The sequence below is a fragment of the Hyperolius riggenbachi genome, chromosome 8 (assembly GCF_040937935.1).
Source record: "Hyperolius riggenbachi isolate aHypRig1 chromosome 8, aHypRig1.pri, whole genome shotgun sequence".
NCBI lineage: Eukaryota > Metazoa > Chordata > Amphibia > Anura > Hyperoliidae > Hyperolius > Hyperolius riggenbachi.
The window spans coordinates 233,701,616-233,726,733 of record NC_090653.1 but is presented as its reverse complement, the minus strand read 5'-3'; the positions used below and the strand labels follow the sequence as shown (position 1 = coordinate 233,726,733).

Genomic DNA, 25,118 nt, shown 5'->3' with positions numbered 1-25,118 from the left:
TCATGTCACATATCGCCTAGGGTACACTTCAAGGTCACTTCAAAGTAAAATATGCAGATACATTTTCTAGGTGGCTAAATTTGATCGACTGATAACATGTGAATCAATTTTGCAAAAGGGAAATTAGGATCGGATGGGCTGAAAAAAGTCTCAGCTGTGGGCAGCACGGTGGCGTAGTGGTTAGCTCTCTCGCCTTGCAGCGCTGGGTCCCTGGTTCGAATCCCAGCCAGGGCACTATCTGCAAAGAGTTTGTATGTTCTCTCCGTGTCTGCGTGGGTTTCCTCCGGGCACTCCAGTTTCCTCCCACATTCCAAAAAACATACAGATAAGTTTATTGGCTCCCTCTAAAATTGGCCCTAGACTACAGTACTTACACTTCATAAGATAGACATATGGCAATGGTAGGGATTAGATTGTGAGCTCCTTTGAGGGACAGTTAGTGACAAGATATATATATATACTGTACAGCGCTGCGTAATATGTCGGCGCTATATAAATAATAATAATAATAATAATAATACCCAGTTGAAATTGTATAGAAGGTTGGATTTTTTGGGGGAGCAGAAACAGAACCATGTAAATCACTCTCTATTATATTTTTAATCCAAAACTTTTAATTTTTTAAAAATCTTTTTAAGTTAAGCATTTTCCTAGCACATGGACATAGGAGACCTCTGACATAGGAGAACAGGGTTCAAATCTCGACTGTTCCTATTCAGTAAGAAGTCCTTAGGCGAGACTCACTAACACTGCAGTTTGGCCTATTGTGCGCGCCCTTAGTGGCTGCAGCTCTCAACGTCTTTGAGTCCAACAGGAGAAAAGTGCTATACACATTTTAGAACTATTATTATTATTACAAGTACCGTACAATTAACTTACGTTGTAAACAACGGAGAACGTGCAAATTCTACACAGATAGGGTCCTGAATCAGACTCGGATCAAGGACCAAGCGCTACAAGACAACTGTGGTGTCCACTAACCAATCATGCTTCCCTCAACAATGTAAATAATCCCCACTCAACAAAGTCACATTCGAAATCACAATCGTACAATATATATCGGTATTGGAACGGAATTTTTCAAACTCAAAAATCATATTAAAGGACCGGTAGGGAGATATGAATGATCCGGGGGGGGGGGGGGGGGGGCAATTTCCTCTTGACACTTTTAACTACAGTAGTAATTCTCCTGGGTACAACCTTGAAACAATGATGTTTGCAGGCAGTCTTCATTAAATTTCTGATCATGCACATTGCTATCATGTGCTCATGAGGCAGTGAAAACATTACTGCAACATTCAATGAACGTGTGTCAGGATCTCTCCTGTAGCATGTTCTGTCTGTTGCAGTGAAACTGCAAACGGGCAGTTCTGACTTATCTGCTTGCATTCGGTTGCGCATTCACAATAAGTCTCATTGTCATTTGCAATCATTCTGCAGTTCAGAGCAGCTCAGGATGCTGTCATGATTCCTCCTATTACTTGCTACAGTTGAACTGCAGCCAGATAGCCCTGGATTTCCTGCATGCATGTTGTTGCATAATATTGCATGTATTTGTTATGAGAGTCCTTTTTCAGTCAGCCAGCAGCTTGTAACCAAGCTAGCTCAGGATTGAGTAATTACCATTCAGCTGTGTGGGAATTTGCATGCCTGCATCCATTGGCTGATGTCGACATAAAAGTCTGCCTCCCATTTCAGACTCGGCCCGACATAGCGTACAGCTACTATAGTTGTCGTTGGGGCCATGCCATGAAAGTTGTTATTGTAAAATTGTATATTGCCTTGTTCTGTATTTTCCTGCCTGCTGGACGTTTGCTGAACCCACGGGGGTCAGTAAAGTCCATTATCCTGATAGCTTGGATTCTGCCATTACCACGTTGGTGACTGGTAGTATTCCTGCTAGTCTTGTTTCTGGGGACGTAACTATAGGCTGCGGTTGCTATTAGTTACGCTCCTTCCTCTTTGTCTTGTTCGTGCCAGTGTGGATGCTTGCTGGGGCAGCGATTAGTCTTGCAAGCATTCTGTCTGTCTTTCTTGGGACGCTTGCAGTGCGTTACCTCTAAACACACACGTTACACGGTACAGGAAAGCAAAGTTTTCATTGCCGCATGGTGATTGGCTGGCTGCTGGACTCATTCAAACTAACAAGAAAGAAGAGAGGAGATGCAATCATCAGGGATCAGGTAATGTATACAAACCCCCTGCCTACTCTGCTCTCACACTGAACCTCTACCTAAACCTAACCCCTCCCCCGCTGACAAACATTAACGCCCCTGACTTCCCCTACTCACTGCCGCCATAGGCTGCAATAGTACAGGCCGCAATATGTGGCAAGGAAATGAAATTATAGTGCCCGATAAATAGCGGGCACTCGAGGTCCGCTATTTATAGTGAGCCATAATTTAACCTTCTTGCTGCTAATTATGGCTTGTACTATTGCCGCCTATGGCAGCGCCATTTGTCCTGCACCATTTTTATCTGGGTGTATATATCTTTCATTACAGTTTTTGTACTCAATACTTGTGTGAAAAGCAATCACTTTTTTTGTTCAGAGAATAGCTACTGAGGTCGTCATGAAATGGTTCAGTGATGCTTGAGGAGTTCATGGAAACGGCTAAGCATCTCTGAACTAGAATAAGCACCAGGCCTCCGTCTCCTGCTGCTCCCTCACCTTGATGCACTATGACCAACCAGCCCTTGGCATTCCAAAGCGTACAAGGCATGAAAGTGCTCTGAGCATGCGGTAGTCATGAATGATGACTCTGTGGCTGAATCATGTCCATGAACAGAAGAGGTGGGGGGAACGGGGAGGTAGGCTGAGGGGAAGGAATGCTTGAATTTCAGTTGCCATGGTGACAAGAAGTGGTTCTGCTGCACTCACGATCTGCTGTTGTTTTTTTGTATACGGAAAAAATATAAAGTGTTTTTTTTTTTTTTAATCCACCTGGTAGCAGTGTATTGCGTTTAAACAGAAAGGACGGCGAGTGCAAGACATGTAGAGATGTTCTCGGAAAACACTGAAGTCATGAAGAGCTCTCATTTAGATAAGTCAACTGCTTTCAGTCTATTTCTGGTAAATAAGCTTCAGAAAAGTACAAAGTGCGCAAAGCCTTGCCATTGTGTTTTTCTGCTTAGCAATTGAAATGTTCTAGCGGCGCATTCAGGGTATCAGAGGGGAACGACAATGGGGCACAGATGGGACTATATAAATGTCATTGATTTAGCATGAACTTGCATTTCACTGTAGCTCGGCCATCATCGGAAGTGGCGAATTGCTGCTTTCTGTAGTGAATGCTGCCATTTCTCCTGAACTCAGACATGGCTTAGATTATACGAAGATGATTTACTGGTCTTAAAAAGGAAGGGATTTTTTTAATATAATAACTTTCCATTTGTCTTCCTCTGGATCAATCAAAGTGGAGTAGTATGAGGATGAACTAGGAGGACATTTGTCTGCTTTTAACCTGCATAGCTATGGACCAGGTGGTGGGGCGGATCAAAAATGTTTCAACTCAATTTGCTAACAGTTCACCCAATCATGCAAATATCTGACAATCTGCTTGAAGGATATCCGAGTGGTCATAAACTGTAAACACTGCTCTGCCCGTTCTCCTCCGACCCCTCCTTTATCTTCTAAAGGCCCCCCGAAGCGAAGCTACTTCCGTGTCGGCCACGTTGGTGAGTAGTATGCAGGTGCTGGCCTGTGGCAGGGAATACTCTGAGCATGCGCACAACTACATAGTGAGCATACACAGAGAGCTTCTGGCCATGGGGGCTCGATCAAGGACCCGAATTGCAGGGCATCGCCTGTGCACTATGGAGGAGAACGTTTTTTACAATTTATGATCGCTCAGGTATCCTTTAAAGTGTACCCAAGAAGAAAGATCTGGATCGCATAGAGGCTTAACATGCCATCCTCCGATCCTCTGTTGTCGAGCACCCCCCTCCCAAAGAATTCTGACAAGAACTTGTCAGAATGAACACACATCGGGGCCAAGCTCCTCTTCTGACGCAAATGCGGGTGTCCCTGCAAAGTAAGCTGGAGACCCTCGTGCACAAGCGGCTTCATGCTACTGCGCAGGCGTGGCCACATTTATGGTCTTGTCAGAATTCTTTGGTTCCCCTCTTCTTAGGTAAGTATTTTATTTTTCATCCAAGGTTAGCCTTGGGTTTGCTTTAAAGTACAAACGGAACAAACCTGAGCACTACAAACTGCGTGTATGGTGAAAAAAACACAATCAGAAACTTACCAGTTGTTAAATGGAATGTCAAAACAATTAGGACTTCCCGAAATACAGGCTTACGAATAAATATGCAAACATCACGTGTTTGTTGGCCTGTACAGTGTTAATGCAACTGTAATTACACAATTAGCAATTTATAAGAAAAGAGGTGCTTTACCCAAGTTCTATAAAGTATGGACTACCTGGATGAGTTCCCTCGAACTAAGGTGTCAATAGTAATTTTTTTATGCATAGGTATTGTAATGCTGAGTCCTTCCTGCTAGTGCTGGATCTCGCTCACAGCTGTTTTTTTTTCCTTGGAGGGGTGGTTGTAAAACTGTGCAACTGAAAGCTAGTCGGCTGTACCTCTTAATCCCATCTATCTATTTTTTGTTTCTCAATAATGTCTGTAACTTCTCCTGACATCATTTTCGAAATCATTTGATTTGGTTAAAAAAGTAGTACTGTCACTGTGCAGGCACAGAACGCTCCTTTCGACGGGAGCAAGACAGTGGGAGCGCGCACGGCCAGGCATGCGCAGTTAGCCCCGGGCCGGAGGACTTTCCGGGGGCCAATTGCGAACAAACGAGGAGGTGGAGGCATGGGAGCGAGCCCTAGAGGGCGCTGGAGGAAGCCCCAGGTATGTATATTTTATATATAAGTCTCCATCTCAGGTTTACTTTAGGTAATGCTTTAGCTCCTGGTGGCCACAGGCTGGTTGCATTATCCTCTATCATCCCGTAACTCTCCTGGATTCCAACTTGTATGTAGATTTCCCGGCCATGGCAGCTGATATACCTTATGCTCCTGGTTACTTTCCTTGCCTAGTCCACCTCTATTCTGCTCCAGCATCCCACACTTCCTTATTGCAGTCTATGTCCTCTGCTTATTTGCCAAATAGTCACAGACTGTTGCTCTTTCTGCAGAACACTGTCCTGTTCCAACTCTCCCCACACATGTACATATTGATCTGTTGCAGCGTTATTAAAACTAGGTTTGTTGTCAACCCTTATGTCCTGTAAATCTGTTCTTAGAATCCACATCACAGTATGCAGCTTTACCACCTATTAAGTAGTGGGTGGTCCCTGTGCCCTAAAGAGATAGTAAGGTTGCATAGTGGGCATCCCACCGTCTCAATAACCTTGCTGTCACTAAGAGAGGCTCTACAGAGCCCTGGTAAGTCCCCATAGTTGTATAAGACCATGGAATTAGCTTCCAGCTCTGTCTTGCTCTCCCATGAGGCCGCTTGTCTGGCTTCTGCACTGGTGTCCAGGCTAGGCTTTGGCATGGCAGAGGGAGTGGTGGCCCAAGGTAGGCGGATCATAGTTATGGCCAGTTTCAGATGTGACATGGGTGAGAAGGCGTTTGGCCTACATTCAGGAAACCTCCAGTTTAGTTTGCTGCGATTCTCCATAAGATTGTTTCATCTTTGGGAGGACAAATTTTATGAGTCTTTTTTCCCCCGTAAAAAAAAGTTATTACCTAGAGTGACACTATGGCACAGCTTAAAGGGCATCCAAAGCACCTTACTGCACAGTAATGATGCATCCAAAGAGCAGCTGTACATTCACTTACCATGGCACTACTGGATAACATTCATGATTGTGTCAAGGCCCCTAACGGCCCCTCCAAACAACCCTAACCCCCCCCCCCCCAAACCAATAAAGCATGTGCATCTTACTCTGACAGTGCTGATCAACCTGACACATTTTCCACTGTGCTTTATAGAGTGCAATGAACAATTCATGTTACTAATACTCCTTCAAAGGGGCTCACAGCTTAATGCCTCTTCCCTTAGGGCCACACTGACTGATGCAGTTGTGTCCGCTTTTCAGCTAAATATCAATGTTACAGATGCTGAAAAGCAGACAGATATGGACAGAATTGTTTTAGTGGGCTCAGGCCCTAAGTCTTTGCTTATTGTCATTAGCATGTTCTAGTAACAGTTTGGGAAAAGCAAGTCAGTCTGCAACACAAAATTGTTATTTGTAATTATCAGAAAATTCGTAATTTGGGGTCATTATAATTTTGCATTAAAGGAAACCTAAAGTCATTCAAAAAAAGCCAGTTTACTTACCTGGGGCTTCTATTGGCCCCCTGCAGCCGCCCTGTGCCGGCGCCAGGACAAACCAATGCTCTGGTCCCCTGCAGCCACCCACTTTCGATTTCGGTGACTCAGCCAGTCGATGGCCACTGCGCGCATTCACGATCGCCGGGAGCGTCATGCGCATGCACAGTATGAGAAAATCTCGTACAGCACATGCCCAGGATGCTCCCCACATTCAAGTGTACCTGAGGATTCCTTCATCCCACTTCAGGCTCATCAGTCTCTTGCCATCTTTCCAGGCTGCCTGCATCCACCGCTAAGTGGCCCAGTAATTCAGCCAACTGACGCAGGTGCAGTCCAGCAATGCGTGCTCTCCCATTGCGCTACCGTCGCTAGCGTTCAGCATGTGCAGAATGCTCCCGGCGACCGCAGTGCATGGCCGAGCCGTGCATACGCAGCTCCCCCCCCACCTGCCTGAATTATCGGGCCGCCTAGCAGAGGATCCAGGTGGCCTGGGAGGAAGGCGATGGACCGATGAGCCTGAAGGAAGCCCCAGGATGTTAAAAATATGTCTGCTTCCATGAAAGCAGGAAGTAGAAACACTAAGATTTATTGTAGGATTTGTATCAGCTGTAACTAAAATGTTTTTCTGTAAAGGTTATTATGCTGTTGCTTATCTTTTAGAGCAGATAGGAAGTTCAGAGTTCAGGTCTGCTTTAAGCCTGTCTGTGCCCAATTTTTATTTATATTTTCGGGCAGTGTTATCTGTATTAAAATAAAACAGTCCAACAGCAAGTTGCATGCTGGTTCTGGGGCCCCGGGCAGTGAGAGTTCCTGGGGCCCCAGGCTGGCTTGTGCACCATTATTGGTTTTAATTTTATTGTAGATTCCCATGCAGTTTAGTTAGGAGGGGGGCAGATGAGAGGGTATATCCTGCACGCTGGTGCCCCCTGCTGGCCATATAGCCATTGTCTATATGCAACTGAAACCCTCTCCAATGACTAGCTGAGTAGCTCAGCTTCTGTTTGAATTAATCACTGCAGACTAGGTGTAATGTGTATGTGCACTTCTTGATTGGCTTACAAGCAGCCTGCAGGCTTTATATAAGCAGCAGATAACTGTTTGGGAAGTGAGTATCTCCTGTGTGTTTGGTAACCAACAGCAAGTTGCATGCAACAACAGCTCTCCTAAACAGCAAACACAAACAAATGCGTTTTATCTGGGTAAACAAACACTGCTGATAACAAAAATGCTGGAAAGTTTAAATGTTCACTAATTTTTTTTTTATGTTGGAAGTGTAATGAAACATATTGAGTGTCACACTGAAATGGCTGCTGTGCAAGCATCAGAATTAAAAGGTATTCTTTTAAATTGAAAACAGTAATAGGAGACTACAGGTAGGTTCAATATACTATTGCTACTACAATTACTAATTTCATAAGTTTGTTTTCAGTTTAGGTTTGCTTCAACTATAAGTACGCTAACACAGTATTGAACACAGCCGTACTTCCAGTGTTCAACCATTGCCTAGCTGCAGAGACAGAGCTGGACAAAGTCCTTGGGGCACACCAGAGGAGTTTTTCTGAGCGTTTTGAGTTTTTAAATCTGCTGCTAATGTTATCCTATGTGTCTGTGCACACTGGAGCAATGAGGTTTTGTAAAAAAAAACCATAGCATTACATTGGGAAGAGCTTTTGAAACCTCTAAAAGCTCTTCCCAATGTAATGCTATGGGTTTTTTTTACAAAACCTCATTGCTCCAGTGTGCACAGACACATAGGATAACATTAGCAGCAGATTTAAAAACTCAAAACGCTCAGAAAAACGCCTCTGGTGTGCCCCAGGCCTTACACAAATATTTATTTGCCTTACATCTAATAAAGGTTACTAGACAAAAGCAACATACCATAGCCCTGAAGATTCAATCTTACCCAATAAGCAAGCACATAGCTGTATCTAGGGAATGGACTCCGAGTTTTAATATAGAAGTGTAGCTTAAACCTTGTTTTTAGAAAACTGGTTTAATTCATTATGTGAGAAAGCGAAATACTCGCTTCAAAGTAGAACACCAGGTACACATTTTAAATAAGCTTTGTGTAGGAGGTGTAATAGCCTTTCATAAATTAATTCAGGGTTTTGAAAAACCACCTACAGTATTTGGTAATGTGCCCCTGTGCTTCCTCTGTATGGAACCCATGGCTGAGTGCAGCAAGTCCAACAGTGTGCACTGGGGTGCTCTGCTCAGTGCTTGCCCACAGAGTTGACTCATTTTATTTGGAAGGCAGAAGGATTACTCCAGGGAAAGCGAAAGTAGACATTTTAACTGTTTTGTGTATTTTTCTTTCTTTCTTTTTTTTTTAAATCAGTATGTGTTCTTAAAGAGGAACTGTAGTGATAATGAAATAATAAATAAAACTGCTTATTGTTTACAACATTCATTTATAAATTATTTAGTCAGTGTTTGCCCATTTAAAAATCTTCCCTTTCCCTGATTTACATTCCTAAATGTATCACTGGTGGCAACATCTTGAATTCTGCCAGGTGATCTGTACGGAATGTTCGATACTGAGAGTTTTATGCACCAAGGGAGATATTGCTTGCTTGGCAGTTGGAAAAGGCCATTTTCCCACAATGCAACGAGGTCCACAGACAGCAAATTATCAGGACCATGGTCAAGACATCACACTGTGGGAAGGGTTTCACCACAATATCAGCCATACAGACCCCCCTGATGATCTTTTTGAGAAAGGTAAGGGGGTATTGGCTACTGTTTGGGATGAAGTTAAATCCTTGGGTAAAGGGAACATCCAAGCTGGAGGAAAAAAAACAAAATCCACTTACCTGTCCAGCGCTGCGTAATATGTTGGCGCTTTATAAATACAATAAATAATAATAATAATAATACCTGGAGCTTCCTCCAGCCCCTGGCTGCTGTCCTGTGCCCTCGCCGCAGCTCAAGTGGCTCCCAGTGTCCTGCTCTGCAGAAGCCGACCTCACAAGGTCGGCTTCCGGGTCAACTTCTTCTGCTCTTCACGGTGCGAGTCACATGGTCCGGCTGACGTCATCAGTTCTGTACTGCACAGGCGCAATATTTCTAAGCCTGCACAGTACAGACCTAATAACGTCAGCCGGACCACGTGACCCACGCCGTGGAGCGCACAGGAAGCCGACCTTGCGAGGTCGGCTTCTGCAGAGTAGGACACCGGGAGAAACTTGAGCTGCGGCGAGGGCACAGGACGGCAGCCATGGGTTGGAGGAAGCTCCAGGTAAGTGGATGTTGTTTTTTTTTTTTCCAGCTTGGACCTTCCCTTTAAAGTTACTCTTCAAGCCAGTGTCCATTAAGGGTACAATATTTTCCTCTGATGCTATCTTTCGATCAGATTTTTACGATTGAACTGTAGAACAAACCCCATACAGTATGTGGGGAAAATCACTGTAAATTGATTCTATGGCCAATTGGAATAGAAAGTATTGTTGATCGGAATGTTAGAATTCGCGTCCACATCTGAAATGAAAAGTGTCCCAATAGACCCATTTATGGGAACAATTGATAATTACCTTCCGATTACTTTCGATCCCGAAAAGCAAATTGAATGATCGCATCTGATGAAAATATTCTACCGTTATTGGGCAATTTTAGACTTTACAATGGTGAGTCTGAGAAGATGGTAAACACTGACTAAAGCCTGGTACACACCTTTACATTTGATTAACCAATGACTGGCTAATTTTACCCCCTCCATGTAGTAAGAGGGCCAACAGATTTTGAAATCTATGAGCAGATTGTGTAGGCAAAGTCTCATACTACAAGGAGGTAGTAAAATTGGTCAGTGAGAACCCATTGCGTAATACGAGAGGTACTGCCTCTGTCTCCCAAGCATGAGGTTATGAGTTCTAAAAATTGGTCAGTGATTGGCCAATCAAAATTGGATGTGTGTACCAGGCATTCTATTCCACTTTAATGTGTACTTCCAGTCATACAAATAGAGTAGAATAGCTTTGGAGGTGTCCAAGCACCCGAGGGAACTGGTGGCCTATTATAAACAGTTTTCATTTTATTATAACATTTTGAATCAGACATTTATGTATAAATCTCCTCTTTCCCCCTGCATGACCCTGATTCCAGTTTGACTTCTCATTGCCTACTTTGGCAGAAATAATAGCATTCATCTTCTCAAATAAGCCACCAGGTGTTCTCATTCTGCTCTGACTTCACAGGCAGCATGCTTGTCCCCAGAGTGTGAGGCATGCAAACACTGCTGAAGGACAGCAAAGCAAATGGCATTTTATAAAAGAAGAAGGAAAGAAAAAAAAAGAAGAGTTTAGCAGCAGCAGCCGCCTTCACATTCCTGTAAATTCAAGCGTCCTTTAAATGTACTATGAAATGTAATGGGTACATCTCGGCTGAATTAACCTCTTTCCATTTAGAGAAGCAATTGCTTGTACGCAGTCTCTCCAAGCCCCTCTCCTCTACTCCCCTGAGCTGCTGCATATATACAGCTGGAGAGAGGTTACAGAAGGACATGGGGGGATGCCTGCAAATAACCACAGATGTAGTCATGCTATTAAACACATCTTTAACAGCATGGGAAGGAAGCATTGCAAAGGTTGACATGCTTTCTTTTCTTTATACATGGATGCCCAAGGTGACTTGTGACATGATGAGATAGAAATGTGTAGGTACAGTGCCAAGTATACAAATAACCAGGCTGTGTTCCTTTTCTTCTTCTTTTGCCTGAAAGAGTTAACATTTAAGTATGCAAGTGACAGTTTCTTTTAAAGAACCACTATCGCACAAAAAAAAAAATGGTAAAATGTAATATACATGTAAACACATACAAATAAGAAGTACGTTTCTACCAGTGTAAAATGGGCCATAAAATGCTTTTCTATGTTTCTGTATATGTTGCTGTAGAAGAAATCTGACAAAACTGACAGGTTTTGGACTAGTCCATCTCCTCATGATTTTTTTAGTATTTTGTTTATTTGTTACAAAAGCACTCCCGGGAAAGGGATCTAAACAAAAATCATTCTGTCATTCACTAAGTGCTTTTGAAATAAAAAAAAAACTCTGAAAATCCCCTCTGAGGAGAGGGACTAGTCCAAAAACTATCAGTTCTGTCAGATTCCTACTACCTACTGTAAGTGACAGCACCATGGGAGAAAATTATTTTATGGATCATTTTACTCTGGGAGAAATATACTTCTTAGTTTATGGTATTTTAAATTGTACAGTTTTCACAATAGTGGTCGGTGCTTAGTGTAACCCTCACTGATAAGGAATTACAGTCATAAAGCTCTTTCTTTGCTGAGAACAGCTTCTGAGAGCAGGGGATAGATAAAAAAGGCCAATTGTTTATATATTTTAGCTTATGGGACACTGAAAGACTGTGTCAGCATATGAGACAAGACAATATTAAACATCCTTTTCGTAGCTGATACACAGAAAATAAAAATGCAGTATTCGGTAGTAGAAGGATACATAGATAGATAGATAGATAGATAGATAGATAGATAGACAGATGGGGCCTGATTTACAAAGCGGTGCAAAGTGTTTGCACGCCAGTGAAAAGCCCTTTATCACACCTAAACTCAGTTTAGGCATGATAAGAAGAAACTCACGCGAATTTTCCGCGCGCAATCGCGCGGCGTATGGTGCAGCGCGCGCGATGCGCCCATTAAACCCTATGGGCGCTGCGCGCGGAGTTGCGCGATTGCGCGCGGGACTTTGCGCGCGATAAAGAGCACAAATTGGTGCTAACTCAGCGGTGCAAAGCTTATCATGCCTAAAGTCTTTTAGGCATGATAACTGAGTTATCACCGCTTTGTGAATCAGGCCCATAGATAGATAGATTTGTTTATCTGATCATACTATATTCACCTTGGGTTTTCTTTAAGCCCACTTTCCAGATACCCTCTCACTGGTAGTAATTTTAATACAATACAATACAATAACATTTCTATAGCGCTTTTCTCCCATAGGACTCAAAGCGCTTAGGCTCTCTCAGATTCAGTAATTAGTAGGATGAAGTATTCACACAACAAAAGTTATATTTCTGCAAATGCCAGACTAAACAGGTGGGTTTTCAGTCTGGATTAAAACACGTCCAGGGATGGGGCTGTCCTGATCTGTTGAGGTAAGGAGTTCCAAAACGTAGGGGCAGCATGACAGAAGGCTCTGGGACCAAAAGTTTCCAAGTGGACTCTGGGTATGACTAGATTATTAGAACCTGTGGATCTGAGAATGCGGGGATTGCTATGCAGCTGTAACATATCTTTCATGTATTCAGGGCCTAGATTATTCAGGGATTTAAATGTCAGTAGGCCGATCTTGAATAGGACCCTCCATTCTATAGGTAGCCAGTGAAGGGAATGCAGGACTGGCGTTATGTGGCAGTGACGGGGTTGGTTGGTTAGCAGTCTGGAAGCTGTATTCTGTATCAGCTGTAGGCGGTACAAGACCTTTTTTGGAAGGCCAGTGTAGAGAGCATTGCAGTAGTCCAGTCGGGATGTGATGAAGGCGTGGACTAAGGTTGGCAGATCTTCTGGGGGTATGAGGTGCTTGACTTTTGCAATGTTCTTCAGGTGAAAATAGGATGATTTCACCACAGCAGAGATTTGAGTTCTGAAGTTTAAATCCCCATCAATTAGAACTCCCAGGCTACGCACATGATCAGAGCTGCGTAGATCCGTGCCTCCTATTCCCAGTGGTGAAGACTGCAAGTTAAGTTGTTTTGTTATCATGCTCTGCCCTCCAATCAGAAGGACTTCAGTTTTGTCTGCATTTAGTTTCAGCCAGTTGTCATTCATCCATTGCTGTAGTTCACGTAAGCAGGCGTTTATAGTTAGAGTTGGGTCTGTCACACCAGGCTTGAAGGAAAGATATAGTTGGGTGTCGTCTGCATAGCAGTGGTATGTCAGGCCATGTTTTTGGATTAGTTTTCCCAACAGTAGCATGTAAATCGTGAAAAGCAGGAGAGAGAGGATTGAGCCCTGGGGCACCCCATACTTAAGTGTTACAGGGGTGGACAGGAAGGGCCCCATAGACACTTTGTGGGTTCTGCCACTCAAGAAGGATTGGAACCACTGAAGTACTATGCCATCAATGCCGCAGTATTCCTGTAGCCTGTTTATCAAGATGTCATGGTCAACTGTGTCAAAGGCTGCAGAAAGGTCTAGCAGTATGAGGATCGAGCACTCTCCTCTGTCTCTTGCCATGAGCAGGTGGTTGCATATTTGGATGAGGGCAGTTTCAGTGCTGTGGTGTTTCCTGAAGCCAGACTGGAATGGGTCATAACTGTTATTTTGTAGGATTCTGGCTTCTAGCTGGAGGTATACAGCTTTTTCAATTAGCTTGCCCAGAAAGGGGAGGTTAGAGACAGGTCTGTAGCTGGTCATTGCATCTGGGTCCAGGGAGGGTTTTTTGAGGAGAGGCCTGATGATTGCTTCCTTCAGTAAAGCAGGAAATATCCCTGATTGTAAGGAACAGTTAACAATTTTGAGGAATACCGGTACGAACAGGTCTGGGCAGTTCAACATGAACTGTGTTGTGCCAGGATCCAGGTCACAGGTAGTTAGGCGGACGTGAAGGAGGATGCTTGATGTGACTTCTTCATCAATTTCTTTGAAGTTTGACCAAGGTGTTACGTTGTCTCTGCTAATGGTCTTCAGCACTATATTAGTCTCAGATGCTGTAAGTTGGATGGCGGACCTTATAGCGGAGACTTTGTCTGTGAAGAAATGGGCAAATTGGTCACAGAGGTCCTTTGAAGACTCGATATTAAGTTTTTGACATGCTGGGTTGCAGAGTTTTTCCACTGTGCGGAACAGTTGGGCTGGTTTGTTAACTGCATTTGCAATCTCTTGTGATAGAAAGGATGATTTTTTTCCCATGATTACCTTTTGGTAGCTCTTCAAGTGGAAGATTAAGGCATCAATAAGTTTCAAGTGGAAGATTAAGGCATCAATAAGTTTCAATAATCATTTTATTAGTGAAACGGCTAATTTCTGCTTTCACTATCGATGCAAATTGTTCTGAAATGATGCTTAATTTTATGCACATGTATGCAGTTTGAAAATGGACCATTCAATTTAAACCCAGGTATAAATTGATTGGTCCATTTTCAAGCTGCAAACATTTGCATACAAATTTGCATACATTTGCATCAACTCGGAACATTTTGCAATACTGTGGTTTTGCAAGAATCAAAATGACTTACTCAAGTGATCTTCCAAAGAGGATTTTCCCAGGTGGGCTCACTAAAAGCTCCCCCATCCCCAGTATGGACCTTGGGGCTCTCCATGCTGGATGCTGGAACTGCAAACACGCCTATGATATGATCTCGATAAAGGATGCAATGCATGCAAATTTTATGCAGATTTTGCACAGAGAAAAAAAAAAGTATGTGAGTGGCCCAGTGCTACTGCGCAAGCAAGGGCTGTACTTTGCGCCTGCACAGTGCGGCCGAGCTTCTAAACAGATTTTAATGTCAAAGATTGTTCAGAGGGTCCCAACTCAGCACAGGAGGGGTGTAAGAGGACTGGGCAAGCATCTGTACCATCCAGAGGCTACCACCTAATGAGGTAAATATCTACCTTTAAAACAAAAATGTTACAGGTACCCCTTAAATGTGATCTATCCCTTCCTTTCCTCTGCTTAAAAGTACCCACCAACGTTATCATTTTCAGAAAAGAATTGCCCACATAATCAAATAAATGTGTTCGGAAATAAAATGTTGTAATACCGCGATTATTTCTGAACTGCCTAGCCATCACAACCGATTATAAATATTGTTTTACCGATCAACTTAATTGTCATCGAACGATCACCATTAGAATCATTAACAGTCGATTTGGGACATTAACAGGGGTGTAACTATAGGGGAGCAGCCGCTGCGACCGCAGGAGGGCCCAGAGCTGTAAGGGGGCTCCAACTACTACTTCACTCCCTCTGATAAAGGAGACCATCCTTCAGATCAGGTGTTTTGTTGCTACACTTTTTATATGGGGTGAGGATTACAATGCCCTCACTTGTTTTATGACCCTTGGTTCACTGGCTGTGAGGGTCACAAGGGGTTAGCAAGGGAAAAGGGTATGAACATTAGGGGGGCGATCAAGGTTGTGCTGGGGGCCCCCATGATTTATAGTTATACCCCTGTTAGCAAGGTTTATTTTCTGAAAATCTGATTGGACCTATCTGCAGCCGGAGTTTAAATTAGCAAAAAGACGAGGTAATTCAGCCACCGGTAATAGCCGGAGCCCGAATTATGTCTCCCCCTGAGTTGCTACAACTGGATGAGGGAATGGTATTTAGCGTGGTCATGAGTTTGGCTACAGCAGACTTTGGCTAAAACCACGCCAATTTTGAATGTACGCATTCAGCTACTCTATTTGCAAAGTAACGCATACCCTGCGTCACTTTATAATACTGTATATACCCAAATATAAGTCAACCTTGTGTATAAGTCGACTCCAATATTCAGCCCTCTTAAGCTGGAAATTTTTCTTGACTCAAGTATAAGTCTACCCAGCACTTAATACCAGGAAGAAATAACAGCTGCATCGGCACCCTGGAGGGTTTAATGACTGCACTGCATACAGTATTGCAGCCATTAACCCCTCCCGTCCCTTAACTGCATCCAATAACTCCTCCAGGCCCCCAAGTGCTGCAATTATCCACTCCCCTTCCTGCAGCCCAGTAATCTCCCTGCCCTTTTCCTTGGTAATTGTTGTGGCCAGGACTTTCAGACCTGTGCTTTCTTGGCATTTCCATTATCCAGAAAGTGTCACTTACCACTGGGTAAATATGTGCAAATAGGAATGTCACTATTAGTACACACATTACTCAGTGTGCTCAGTGTTGCCCGTGACTCGTGTATAAGTCGACCCCTATACTTTTATTTAGTGAGTCAGACCTAAATTTCTAGACTTATACTCAAGTATATAGGGTAACTCTCTTTCTTATTCAAGAAACAAATAAGCTACATTTGATTTGGAACAGCTGTTTTCACCGTTAAATTATTTCCATATTAATTTTTAGTGCATGAAATGGCAGGAACTGAAAAATGACATTGGAACAGAATCAAGAGACCCATCTGGCACCAAAAAAAAGAATCAGGTAAGAATTGTTTTTTTCTTCCTGCCTCTTCCCCATGCCCTAGTGCATGTTGCACAATCAGCGCAATCCAGGTTACCCAGGTAATGCATGTTAAGCTACAGGTGTAGCACATGGTACCCTAGCAACAAGAACCAGCAGTCTGAAGAAAGTTAACAGAGAAAATAAGTAGTTGATATAGACAAATTCCAATTGCAACAGGCACATCAAATGAGGACAAGGACACCTCACTGTAACAGGAGAAAGATCACCTCCCTAAGGCCTCGTTCACATCAGGGCCGTTTCTGTGCGCTTTCCACAGCGAACTGCCCTGTGCGATCAGCAAGGTATTCATTTTTCCATGTAACTAAATGTAGCTGGTTCACATCTATGCGCTGCGCTGAGCAGCGTTACAGAAACGTAGTGTTGCATGCATTTCTGTGCGCTGAGCTGTAAAGCGCACAGCAATGCAAGTGAATGGGTCCGCTTTTTTAGCGCATAGAAGCGCGTACAAGCGCATAGAAGCGCATGCGTTTTTTACCCCTAATTGGAGAAAAAAATACATTTACATACAAAAACAAAGTTTTATTGACAACTGCTGCTGCTACAGTAAGCAAAACGTGCTTTAAAGAAGCGCAGCGCAACGCATAGAAACGCGGACTAAAGCGCGCACAAGCGCATGCGTTTTTTACCATGCGCTTTAACACGTTTTTCAGCGCAGCAGATGTGAACGAGGCCTAAGAAGGGCTTCAATCGTTCATTTATATCCAGAATTTACAGAGCCCACTGGAAGATTAGTGATATGAAGGAACTAATAGAGGCACTAATAGATATATAAAAAAAAATATATATATATAATAATTTTTGTGTATATAGAGAGGTAGTGGGACACTTACCTCCTTATTTGATGACTCAGACAGTCAACACCAACAAAAGACATTTTATTAGTCACTTTTAAAAAAAAATATTAGTCACTTTTTAAAAAAAACCTCAGGATGCAATGCATTTCGTGGGATGCTGCCCGCTTAATCAGGCAAAAAAGGCGCAAGATAAGGAGGCATAACATTTTACACAATTGCGAGTCACAATTTTTATCTCCTGGTGCACTCATATACTACACTATATTGGGCTCTCAGTTGTCTTTTTCTTTTCACAACTGGAAGATTACTTCCAGTATATAATATAGAGCTTACAATGTAATGCGCTCTATTACCGGTATTTCATTTTTTGCCAGGATCGGTATGTGATAGGGTTAATTACTCACCTGCTGGCCTGTAATTCATTCATGACAGAAATTCTGTAACTCTCCTTGGCAAAGCTACCGTGGTGTTTTTTTTCCCTCTAAAGTCTTATGAAGCTCTGGGTCCACCCCCATCTGCTCGGCATGGCCCACCCCCAGCTAGGCAGCCACAGCCTAATTGGTTTGCAAGTGGAATACAGAAAGAGAAACAGAGAGCCCAATATAGTGTAGTATGTACTGGTAATATGGGTGTGACAAAGCAAGCATATGATACTAACACTCACAAACCAGTGTTACCTTCCATGCAACCAATCTAAAGGCAGGTGGGGAGATTAGACCTATCCCCACTCAGGATTAAGAAGTCGCTCTCTGTAGATCGGGAAAAAAGGGGGGCACCACCCCTCCACCAAGGGTGGGCTTAGAACATGTACAGGCAAACAGAGGCGCCAAAAGGATAAAAATTGATAACAAGTTTAAAAGTCAGGGGAGGCCGAGGTGGATTTCCCTCCTCCAAATAGACACAAAGCACTTTGCTTGGTACTAGACCTACATGAGTTTTATGCTCCATTCATAGCCTGAAGATGCAGGTTATGCCTGAGAAACGTGTGGCACTTTCTGGAGTATGTGAATAAATATTTGGTTGAACTCTATCAACAGTTTGTTGTGTCTACTTGGAGGAGGGAAATCCACTTCGGCCTTCCCTGACTTTTAAACTTTTTATCAATTTTTATCCTTTTGGCGCCTCTGTTTGCCTGTACACAGCCTAATTGGTGGCTGCCAAGCTAGGAGAGAGCCGCAGAAAGCAGGTGGGGGATGGCCACAGAGCTTCAAAGGACTTTGGGGAACATGGTCGTCACTGTCTTACAGACAGAGAGGGCAGAGTTTCTGGCAGCTCCTCCTAAAGCATGGGCAGATGCCAGGAATTTTCCAGCTTCCTGCACAGTACTGCATCATATGACTGTGTCATGTGATGCATCACATTACACATTATAAGCTGAGAGGACACATGCAGAGCAGAGCAGTAAGGATAAGCTGGTCTGCTGTGACTTTAGCTTAGTACCCAACCCAATCTCTAAGCAAACAGGGTGAAATGGGGGCAAATACCTTCTTGCCATAGTCTCCATATTGCGTACAGAAACGTGCTTGGTTGTCTTTCTACTGAGTAGCATGTTCTGTCTTAGGAGAGGGAAGGGTGAGAGAGAAGCAGAAGATGCTCTGCTGGCAGGTGCTGATGGAATTTAAACACCATCTATGACTGTGAACGTGATAATGGTTCCTGTGATTACCAGAGCCCAAGGATCATCTAAAGGATTAAAGGGATACTGTAGGGGGGTCGGGGGAAAATGAGCTGAACTTACCCGGGGCTTCTAATGGTCCCCCGCAGACATCCTGTGCCCGTCCAGCCACTCACCGATGCTCCGACCCCGCCTCCGGTTCATTTCTGGAATTTCAGACTTTAAAGTCAGAAAACCACTGCGCCTGCGTTGCCGTGTCCTCGATCCCGCTGATGTCATCAAGTGCGCACAGCGCAGGCCCAGTATGGTCTGTGTCTGCGCAGTACACTCCTGGTGACGTCAGGGGAAGCGAGGACACGGCAACGCAGGTGCAGTGGTTTTCTGACTTTAAAGTCAGAAATTCCGGAAGTGAACCGGAGGTGGGGCCGGAGCATTGGGGAGTGGCTGCGCCAACACAGGATGTCTGCGGGGGACCATTAGAAGCCCCGGGTAAGTTCAGCTCATTTTCCTTCGACCCCCCTACAGTATCCCTTTAAGAGAGACCAGGAGCCCAATGGTGCATTATAGTTATAAAGTGAGGTAATTATAATGTGATAATGATACTCACAAAGGCTGGTTGCAAATCCTTGTAAACTAGGGTGACCATATTTTGATTTCCAAAAAAGAGGACGATCACAACAGCATGTGGGCGTGGTCATGGGTGGGGCCAAATATACAAGACCTTAGCAGTGTGCTGTTCAACTTCGTGGGCATGGAGGGACGTTTTTTTTTTCCAGACCACATGGTGGAGGGCCGGCCAACCACAAAATGCAATCAGATTCGCAGAAGAATTTCCCACAAAATGCAATGAGATTGGCAGCAGATTTCCCCACAAATGTGCGGACAAGGTATATGTCCGCAGTATAGGTTAGATAGGAATATGGCCCCAGTATAGCTTAGAATCTCAGACCCTTAGGGCCTGTACACACTGCTGCGCTTGCGTTGCGTTTTTAAAAACACAGCAGTGTGCTGTTCAACTTCGTGGGCATGGAGGGACGTTTTTTTTTTCCAGACCACATGGTGGAGGGCCGGCCAACCACAAAATGCAATCAGATTCGCAGAAGAATTTCCCACAAAATGCAATGAGATTGGCAGCAGATTTCCCCACAAATGTGCGGACAAGGTATATGTCCGCAGTATAGGTTAGATAGGAATATGGCCCCAGTATAGCTTAGAATCTCAGACCCTTAGGGCCTGTACACACTGCTGCGCTTGCGTTGCGTTTTTAAAAACGCATGCGTTTTTAAAAACGCAAGGTCTTTTGAAAAAGAATGAAAATCGTGATGACTTGTACACACTGGTGCAATGCGTTTTTAAAAAAACGCAAACGCAGTGCCTGCTGCGCTTTTTTAAGCGCAGTGCATGAAAAACGCATTAAAAACGCATGCGCTTGCGTTTTTGCCTGCGTTTTTCAGAAGTCAGTATCCCAGAAGACTCTGCAATCTCCTGATTCCTGTTGAAATGTAAACTAGAAAAAAAACAAAGGATTCTTTAGCCAATCAGCAATTACAAGAAAAACGCAAACGCACAAAAAACGCAGGCAAAAGCGCATGCGTTTTTAAAACTACAGGCACTTTAAAAAAGCATGCGCTTGCGTTTTTCAGTGTGTACAGGCCCTTATGCTCCCTCAGGCTGGCCACACAGCAGTGACTTCACTGCTAACAACTCAGGCCCTTATGCTCCCACAGGCCGCCCACACAGCAGAGTGACTTCACTGCTAACTCAGGCCCTTATGCTCCCACAGGCTGGCCACACAGCACCAGCATGACTTGAATCAATTCACTGACACTGACAGACTGAACTCAGGGCTCAGGCTGTGCTGCTGAGCTGCTCCCACAGGTCACACACAAACAGCACCAGTGATCAGCCCAGCGTAAGTCCCACTAAACTCAGGCTGTCTCTGGCTGTCTCCACCCCTCTGCTCTGCAATTTGCTCTGTCTCAGTGGATGGGGGCGGCTGGAGGTGGAGCAGAGCAGCAGGAAGGGATTAACTCACTGCCTAGCCCGAGGAAGAGCCGTTTGAGTCAGGAGTCAGGAGTCAGGAGCTGAATGAGATGAGCCTAACACTGGGAGCCCAAGCTGCAGAAGAACAGCTTGCAGAGAGAGAAGATCCATTGAGGCTGAGATGAGCCGAACACTGTGAGCCAGTGACAGAAGAACTGCTTGCAGAGATCCACTGAGGCTGAGATGAGCCAAACACTGCGAGCCCAAGCAGCAGAAGAACCGTTTGCAGAGAATCTCTGCAAATGGTTCTTCTGCCTTGGGCTCGCTGTATTCGGCTCATCTCAGCCTCAGTGGATCTCTGCAAGCAGTTCTTCTGTCACTGGCTCACAGAGTTCGGCTCATCTCAGCCTCAATGGATCTCTGCAAGCTGTTCTTCTGCCACTGACTCGCAGTGTTCGGCTCATCTCAGCCTCAATGGATCTCTGCAAGTGTGTTCGGCTCTCCGGACAGATCAAATATCCGGGAGGACAGCCCGGACAGGTCTGAAAAAGTGGACCTGTCCGGGCAAAAGAGGACACATGGTAAGCCAATTGTAAACCCCGTTAACGAGACTCTGTACTAAAAAAAAGTCCCCAGGAGGGGGAAGCCTCAGGGTCCCAATGAGGCTTCCCCATCCCTGTAGCTGCAGGCAGTCCAGCGCTGGCTCCCTCGAAGCGTCCCGCAATCCTCGCTCGACAAGCCTGACGAGGCTTGATTTATTTACCTTCCCTGGCTCCAGCAGGTGGTGGTGTTGCGGCTCTCAGCACTGAAATAGACGGATATAGCCGATCTCTGTCGGGTCCGCTCTACTGCGCAGGCGCAGGAGACTTGCGTCTGCACAATAGAGCGGACCAACAGCAATTGGCTATTTCCGCCTATCTCCGAGCGGAGAGCAGATACTGCGCCTGCACTGGAGCCGGGAAGGTAAATATTTACATCCCCACTGTATGGAGGGACACAGCAAAACCACTGTTTGCTACTAGTGTTCTAGTAATTATCTGTACTACCACTACCAGTGGCGTAGCTAAGGAGCTATGGGCCCCAATGCAAGTTTTACATTGGGCTCCCAAGCACTCTATTCATAACAATTAATACCGCACACCAAAACCTGCCAAGGACAGCCACAGTGTCAGAGGTGCAAGAAGGGGATGGGGATCAGTGTGTTAATGAATACTACTACTTAAAGGGATACTGTAGGGGGCCGGGGGAAAATGAGTTGAAGTTACCCGGGGCTTCTAATGGTCCCCCGCAGGCATCCTGTGCCCGCGCAGCCACTCCCCAATGCTCTGGCCCTGCCTCTGGTTTACTTCTGGAATTTCAGACTTTAAAGTCTGAAAACCACTGTGCCTGCGTTGCCGTGTCCTCACTCCCGCTGATGTCATCAGGAGCGTACTGCGCAGGCCCAGTATGGTCTGTGTCTGCGCAGTACACTCCTGGTGACATCAGCGGGAGCGAGGACACGGCAAAGCAGGCGCAGTGGTTTTCAGATTTTAAAGTCTGAAATTCCAGAAGTGAACTGGAGGCGGGGCCGGAGCAACAGTGGGTGGCTGCACGGGCACAGGATGCCTGCGGGGGACCATTAGAAGCCTCGGGTAACTTCAACTCATTTTCCCCCGACCCCCCTACAGTATCCCTTAGCGTCTGTAGAAGTGATTATTACCAGCACATGACCAACAGAGAGCTAATGCTGTGCTTGAGCAAGGGCCCCTCGGGCCCCTCTGGCCCAAGGGCCCTGATATTGCTACGCCACTTTTCTTTGCTACTAATGTTCTATTCAATATCTGTACTACACACACAATTTATTACATCATACGTTTTTTATTGCCTCAGGTTTGCTAAACACCGCCCCCGCTCAGTTTTCAAGGCCTGTGAAACAGAAACTGGTTGATTGCATTCCTAGGCACCCCGTGCTCATCACAGCCAAATAGGAAGGAACTTTCTGATCTATGTGACCAGAGGAAAGCAAGAACCCACAAAACGCGTTGCCTTCTGTTGAGCTTGAATAAAAAAGTTTCCAGTTAAACCTGGCTGATTCTTCAGGCTAACACTGCCTCTCCTTTTTACATTTTTTTTTTTTTTTTTTTTTTTTTACATATACTGGGCGCCTTCACCCTTGTTTGTCGTCATCTATGACTATTTTCACAGCATCAGAATGTAAGTTCCTGTGCAGTCAAAATCAAATGTGGCTCAATGACCTATGGCAGTGATCTGCAAACTTGGCAAGTCTGGGACTTGTAGTTCCTTAACAGCTGGAGAGCCAAGTTTGCAGATCACTTACCTATGGTAAAGAGCAGGGATGGTCGTAGTCAGCCAACTTCGCTACGCTGGAAATACGAGTAGTTTTACGCAATTACGCTTCGCCAAACTACGGCTTCGAAAACAAATATTCGCTTCGTATGCATTTCGTAGAATACGCGTTAAAATACGCAATTACGCGTACTGCGAAGCGTAGTGTATGCGGGTACTTATGCCCGTATGCAGAAAATCGTACGCATTAATTTCTTTAGAAATGCATATACTGGGAACCCTTCTATGCGTACATTCCCCTTTCCAATGCGTAAATTTGTATGCATACAATCGCATGCGGAAAATTAGACGCGAGTAACGCATTCGTAGTTCACTACGCAATACACATGTTAACTACGCATAGTGGGCGTAAGCTACGCGTAGCGGTACTTCGTTACGCGTAAATTCGTAAGCGTAGGTTTGAAACTTCGCCTATGAACTACGATGCGTAGATGCGAACTACGATGCGTAAATTCGCACTGGCGTAGTTTCTGCTCATCCCTGGTAAAGAGGAACTGTAGAGAAAATGACATAATGAATACAATTGCTAATTTGTTACAATATTCATTATAGATTAGTCAATGTTTGCCCATTGTAGAATCTTTTCCCTTCCTGATTTACATTTTGGAAATTACGACAGGTGGCGACATCTTTAGTCCTGCCAGGTGATCTGTACGGAATGTTCATTACTGAAAGTTCTATGCACAGAGGAGATATGGCTTGCTTGGCAGTTCAAAAAAAAAAGCCGTTATTTCCCACAATGCAACAAGGTTCACAAGGTTCACAGACAGCAAACTGTCAGGTCGTTTGTCATGACATCACACTGTGGGAGGGGTTTCACCAGGGCCGGATTTACAGCTCAGGAGCCTATAGGCACAGAAGTTCTGGCGCCCTAAGCCCCGCCTATCAGCACAGGCCACACCCCTAACTCACGCCCCCTTTTCTTACGCAGGCTAATGTAGATATTACCAAAGGCAATTAGAGAATACTAACAATATGCAGATATTGCCAATGACATGCAGAATTTACCAAATGTATGCTATTACCAACAACAAGCAGATAATACAAATCACAAGGAATTAATACAGATAACATACAGTTTCTAATTACAGGCAGATACTAGTGAGTAGATTTTAGTGATGGGTAGATTCTATTGATAGGAAGGTGGAGGTAGGCAATATGGATGGTCTGTGAGTTGATCCAAATTCGGTGGCAATTAGTCTGCTAGTGGGAAGCAGCTGTGTCCTGCCTCCCGTGGCGTAGCTAAGGAGCTGTGGGCCCCGGTGCAAGTTTTACAATGGGGCCCCCCAAGCACTCTATACATAACAATTGATACGGCGCACCAAAACCTGTCAATGGCAACTACAGTGTCAGAGGTGCAAGAAGGGGGTGGGGAACAGCTTGTTACTGATTACCCCCAAGCACTCTATACATAGCAATCCCTGCCAATGGCAACTACAGTGTCAGAGGTGCAAGAAGGGGGTGGGGAACAGCTTGTTACTGATTACCCCCAAGCACTCTATACATAGCAATCCCTGCCAATGGCAGCTACAGTGTCAGAGGTGCAAGAAGGGGATGGGAGCAGCATGTTACTGATTACCCCCAAGCACTCTATACATAGCAATCCCCGCCAATGGCAACTACAGTGTCAGAGGAGCAAGAAGGGGATGGGGAACAGCTTGTTACTGATTACCCCCCAAGCACTCTATACATAGCAATCCCTGCCAATGACAACTACAGTGTCAGAGGTGCAAGAAGGGGGTGGGGAACAGCTTGTTACTGATTACCCCCAAGCACTCTATACATAGCAATCCCTGCCAATGGCAACTACAGTGTCAGAGGTGCAAGAAGGGGATGGGGAACAGCCTGTTAATGATTACCACTATTCAAAGTATCTATAGAAGTGATTATTATGAGCACAGGACCAATAGAGAGCTAATACTGCAGTTGAGGGAGGGCCCTTCGGGGCCCCT

General features: G+C 44.7%; 1 protein-coding gene and 1 long non-coding RNA gene across 16 annotated transcripts in view; one reads left to right on the top strand and one right to left on the bottom strand.

Annotated features, from left to right (window-relative positions):
• Positions 1-25,118, bottom strand: part of ATP2B3 (ATPase plasma membrane Ca2+ transporting 3) — a 495,057-nt gene that overhangs the window by 328,418 nt on the left and 141,521 nt on the right. The window lies entirely within an intron of this gene.
• Positions 1,972-22,848, top strand: LOC137527651 (uncharacterized). Of its 2 annotated transcripts, none has more exons than XR_011023192.1 (3): positions 1,972-2,183; positions 16,309-16,386; positions 22,690-22,848. It is a non-coding gene; the product is annotated as an uncharacterized lncRNA (long non-coding RNA). The 2 variants fall into 2 exon arrangements; XR_011023193.1 differs by lacking the exon at positions 1,972-2,183 and adding an exon at positions 2,985-3,073.